Source organism: Chrysochloris asiatica, unplaced genomic scaffold, assembly GCF_000296735.1.
Source record: "Chrysochloris asiatica unplaced genomic scaffold, ChrAsi1.0 scaffold00009, whole genome shotgun sequence".
Taxonomy (NCBI): Eukaryota; Metazoa; Chordata; class Mammalia; order Afrosoricida; family Chrysochloridae; genus Chrysochloris; species Chrysochloris asiatica.
Genome location: NW_006408527.1, coordinates 1,402,271 through 1,407,687, shown reverse-complemented (window position 1 = coordinate 1,407,687; position 5,417 = coordinate 1,402,271). Strand labels below are relative to the sequence as shown.

The 5,417-nt window shown below is 40.3% G+C and overlaps 1 protein-coding gene across 1 annotated transcript in view; it reads right to left on the bottom strand.

Annotated features, from left to right (window-relative positions):
• USH2A (Usher syndrome 2A (autosomal recessive, mild)) overlaps positions 1-5,417 on the bottom strand; it is a 1,370,557-nt gene that overhangs the window by 56,397 nt on the left and 1,308,743 nt on the right.

The following is a 5,417-nucleotide window of genomic DNA, read 5'->3' as shown; positions in this document are numbered from 1 at the left end:
TCTCATCCAAAATCTTAAATCAAATGCATTGATTTTTCTATGGTCTTCCTTATTTATTGTCCACCTGTCACATTCATATGAGGTGATTGGAAATACCAATACTTTGGTCAGCTGCACTCTAGCCTTCAAACTTACATCTTTGCTGATGAACACTTTAAAGAGGTCTTGTATAGCAGAATTGCCTGATGCAATCCATTGTTTGATTTCTTGACTGCTGCTTCCATGAGCATTGACTGTTGATTCAAAGACTTCAATCCTTTCTCTATTTGCCATGATGTTATTTATTGGTCCAGGTGTGAGGATTTTCATTTCTTTACAATACAGTGAGTTGCAATCCATACTGAGGGTTTTAGCCTTTAATTTTCAACAGTAAGCATTTCAAGTTCTCTTCACTTTCAGTAAGTAAGGTTGTTAATGAGTCTTCCTTGGATCCTGGTGTCACATTCTCCTTTACATAATCCATTGGATTATTGGCTCAGCATACAGAATGCATAAATAGTGAAAGGATATAAGCCTGACATACACCTTTCCTGATTTTAATTCATTCAGTGTCCCCTTGTTCTGTTCTAATGACTGCCTCTTGGTTTAAGTACAGGTTCCTTATGAGCACGATTAAGTATTCTGAAATACCAATTCTTTACAGTGTTGTCCATAGTTTGTCATGCTCTACACACTTGAAAGTCTCTGCATAGTCAATAAAGCACAATCAAATATCTTTCTGGTATTCTTTGCTTTCAGCTAAGATCCATCTTATGTCGGCAATCATCTCTCATTCGGCATTCTCTTCTGAATCTGGCTTCAATTTCTGGTAACTCCCTGTTGAGGTACTATGGCGGTCATTTTTAATGATCTTCAGCAAAAATTGACTTGCATGTGTTGTTAATGATATTTTTAGGTGTATTCCTCATTTCACTGGGTCACCTTTCTTTGGAAGGGACACAAATATGAATCTCTTCCATTCAGTTGGCCAGGTATCAGCTGTCTTCCAAATTTCTGTACTTGTATGAATAAGTGCCTCTAGCGCTGAATCAGTTAAACTTAAGCACTGTTGTTGTTGTGAAGTGCCTTCGAATTGGTTCTGACTCATAGTGACCCTGTATAGGGTTTCTGAAGAGCAGCTGGTAAACTTGAATTGCCAACCTTGCAGTTCAAACTGACCTTGCAGTCCAGCAAATTAACCTGTTGTGCCATACCAGGACTCCAAGTATAAGTGTTCAGGCTAGGATTTACAATATTTATTTTTAGGGTATACAATTTAATGTATAATATTCCACCCTTTGCACCCCAAATTTGTCCCCTTCTTATATGCAAAACGCAATCACTCCATACTATCATTCAAAAAGTCTAATCAACTCCCAAGTCTAAAATTAAATTTTCTGAATCATCTAAATCAAACATGGGTGAGACTTAGGGTTAATTTCTTCACCTGTGAAGCTATGAAATATATATTACAAGTTATCTGTTTCCAAAATGCAATGGTGGGACAGGCATAAGGTAGACATTTTAATTACAAATGGGAGATATTCGAAGGAAAGATTGGATAAAGTAAGTTCAAGTAAGTCCAAAAAACCAGCAAAACAACCTGAAAATAATCCTCTCTTCTCTGAAATCATCTACATGGTTGTACCTACAGACTCTAGGCATTGGTCATACCCTTTGGGTTCTAGTGAAGTCCCCCTCAACCCTGGGTTTTGGCTCTGCCTTCCAAGCCTACTGGGATGCATGGCAACTCTGCTCTCTTGGCTTTGGGCAGCCCCCTTCTCCTAGTCCATCTGTAAGACAACCTCACCCCCTCCACCCCAGCAGGCCCTGCTCTTCTACTCCGTGGGCATGGCAGACCTGTCTTCTCAGCTTTGGGCAGCAGTCCTATCCCTTGGCACACCTTAAGTGTAGCTTTGCATTCAGAAACTGAATTGGCTAATATCTGGCTTTGAAATACTGAAGGCTGTGGGCCCACCCCTTAAAATCTAAGAGATTGAGACCCTACCCTTTGAAAGCAAGGCGGCCCTGTTTCCTGTGCTCTGTCAGCTCTGCTGATTTCTGAGTTGCTCCAGGAACAGTCTTTTCCTTTTCTTGGAGGACGACAGATATGTTCCTTTGGTTTGTTTCTTGCATATAGAATTCTAAGAGGCATTTTCTTTGTTCTTTCTCTGTCCCCTTGAGTCTAAACTGATATGTTTTATGTTGTGGTAGTTAGACCCATTAGTCACAGGCTTCATCTCTTTTTACAAAAGACTGTGTAGCTCTGTCATTGGTGAAAATTCTGACACATATCCTTAGTTTGTATGTGTCAACTTAGTTTGTACAACTGTGTATTAGTTTGTACAACTGAATTTAAGTGTTGCTTCCATTTTGCACAGTTCATTTTTAAGTCCACCTCTTTCCTCTCATGTTTTACTATAATTAGCCAGGAGAAACTACATAGCTCCTTGAAGATCATGCTTAGAAATCTCCTCAGCTAAATACCTAAGTTCATTGCTTAAAAGCTCTGCCTTCTACCAAACATTTGAGCATAATTCAGACAATTTCTTTGCACTGCATAAAAAGCCTTTACCCTATTTTCCACTGTTCAATATTTTCCTTTAAAGCCTCACCAGAAGTATATTTAATATCTGCATTTCTAGCAGCATTCTTTTGTTGGGACACCAATATGTATTTTCTAAGATAACAGGGACTTTCTCTCTAGTTCCCTTCACTTCCTTCTGGGTCTTCACCAGAGTTGTCTTTGATGCTCATAATTCTACCAACAGTCTCTCCAAGACAATCTAGGTTTTTACTATTATTGTTGTTGTTAAATGCCATTGAGTCAGTTCTGACTCACAGCAACCATATATAGGGTTTCTGAGGAGGGGTTGGTGATTTGAACTGCCAACCTTGTGATTCAAAATGACGATGAGATGGAGTGCTTATACTATGGCACCACAACAGGACTCCAGGCTTTTACTATTAGGCACATTAAAACTCTTCTAGCCTCTATCCTTTACCCAATTCCCAAACCACTTTCACATTATAGATGTTTGTTAACAGTAACTCTACTTAGCACCAAATTCTGTCTTAGTTATCCAGTGCTGCTCTGGCAGAAATGCAGTAAGTGGGTGTCTGTAACAAACAGAAATTTATTGGCTCACAGTTTTGTTATTGTTAATGGCTTTCATATCACTTCCAACTCATAGTGACCCTCTGTATCATGTGGTGTTTGAACCACTGACCTTGAAAGTACAAGTCTCGAGGAAGGTTTTCTCTGTCAGCTCTGGGGAAAGCCGTTTATCTCTTCAGCTTGTTTCCTGGTTCCCTGGAGATCTCTATGTTGTTGTTAAGTGCCATCGAGTCAGTTCTGACCCACAGCAACCCTGTATAGGGTTTCCGAGGAGCAGCTGGTGAGCTTGAACCACTAACCTTGCAGTTCAAACTGACTTTGCAGCCCAGCGCATTATCCCACAGTGCCACACCAAGACTCCCCAAAGATCACAGCCTTGGAAACCCTATAGGGCAGTTCTGTAAGGTTACTGTGGGCCATAAAGGACTTGAAAGCAGTAAGTTTTGAACAATTCAGAAGCAAAGGTCTTTCTTCCAAGGTACCTCTCTGTGTGAGTTTAAACAGTCTAGTTTTTCAGTTAGTAGTCAAGTGCTTAAACCTTTTGCCCAGGGGCTCCTTAAGAAACAATAGTGATTGTTATAACATTATTTGTGTGGAAAGACAGGACAGTTTGGAAGAGAGAGTGGGACTAGACGGGATTTCCTTTAGGATTTATGGATCAATAAGAGATTTGAAAAACTCTTCACAGCATTCTGAGCTTAGCCCACAACCCCCTCTGCAGCTTTTTTCTAGGTTCTCCTCCCCTCTGGAATTTTGAAGGTTAGGGAAATAGTACAGAAATATTGCTCCTGTAGCAAACTTTTTTGATTAGATGGTATTCTCGACTTTGTCTTATTATTCATTACAATTTCTCAAGAGTCTCAAAAGATGAACAAAAGAAAAGATTGGAACAATTCAAAGGATTCCTCAGGTAAATGACTTTTCTCTCTGGCTGCCTTTACTAAGATGCCTGTAGGCATCAAGAAGAAAACTATACAACTTCCTAAAAGCTTATAGGCATCTTAGTAATGATCAGATCCATCAACCAACAGATAAATCAATTAGCAAGAGAAAGTCTCCACAAGCTTCTTAAAGACTTCAATTGAAGGCGTCAGCTTTAATTAAACATGCTAACATTTTCATTCCACCTGTAGAGTGGACCAATCATCTTGGTTGCTTCATATAAGCTAAGACTTCTATTTAGAATTTAATGAAAAGATTCATTGGTCCAAGAATGTAAATACAATTACCCTTGTTAGTATTGTTGTGTGCCATCGAATCAATTCCTGCTCATAGCAAACTGTATGCAATCTAGAATGGCCTCCATGGGATTTCCTGTGTTATAAGTAAGCATTATCCTGGTGTGGTGCTGTGGGTTAACGAGCCAGACTGCAAAGCTGTTTGAACTGCAAGGTTGGTGGTTCAAGCTCACCACCTGCTCCTTGGAAACCCTACACAGGGTTGCTATGGGTCAGAACCGACTCAATGGCACTTAAAAACAACAAAGCGTTATAGGAACTGATTGCCACGTCTTTTCTACCACAAAGCCACTGGTAGGCCTCAACTGTCGACCTTTTGGTTAGCAGTCAAACACTTAGTCATTGCACCACTGGGGATCCTTGCAAGTTTCCTTAAGCCTTCATATTTGCTTACTGGTTTATCACTAATCATAGAATGGCAAGCTGAAGGTTGCTAGGCAATCCTTTAACCCAGAAAGGATTCTTGGAAAAGGTGATAAATATAGGGTTAGAAGCAGTACCAATCTGAGCTATGGGGCAGATGCTGGTTATTCTCCATTTGCCTTTAGATCATCCTTTGTCCTTCACTGCCCTCCAATGTGCCCCCCAAACTGATTCACATGAGATCGTTGACCCCTTTGAATTTTCAGTTGGATATGATCAAGGGAGGAGAGTTTCTTTATTTCTTAAGCTTCCTCTTTGACATCACAGATTGGTGAGGCTGCATCCTTTTCTGTGGCCACGGCTTGTATGAGGCAGCCCCTTTCTAATGGGTATAGCCTCCCCTGGGCTCTGAGAGCAGCTTCTTCTCCTTTTCCCTTAAGACCGTGACGATAATAGTTTCCAGTCATTCCTAGTCCCTGGGCACTTTAACATCCATTTTTGATTCTCTTAATCCTGCCCAACACCTCCATAAATAGTCTTCTCATTAAATTCTTTTCAAATATCCCTTTGAGTATGCCATCTGTTTCCTGCTGAGATACTGATTGATACAGAAGAGAACATTTCAGGCGATTACACAGGTACCAGTGTCAGATTACCCAATAAATAAGGTAAGCAAGGGCTTATCTGTGCTTACTTGCTAATCTGCACTGAACAATTTC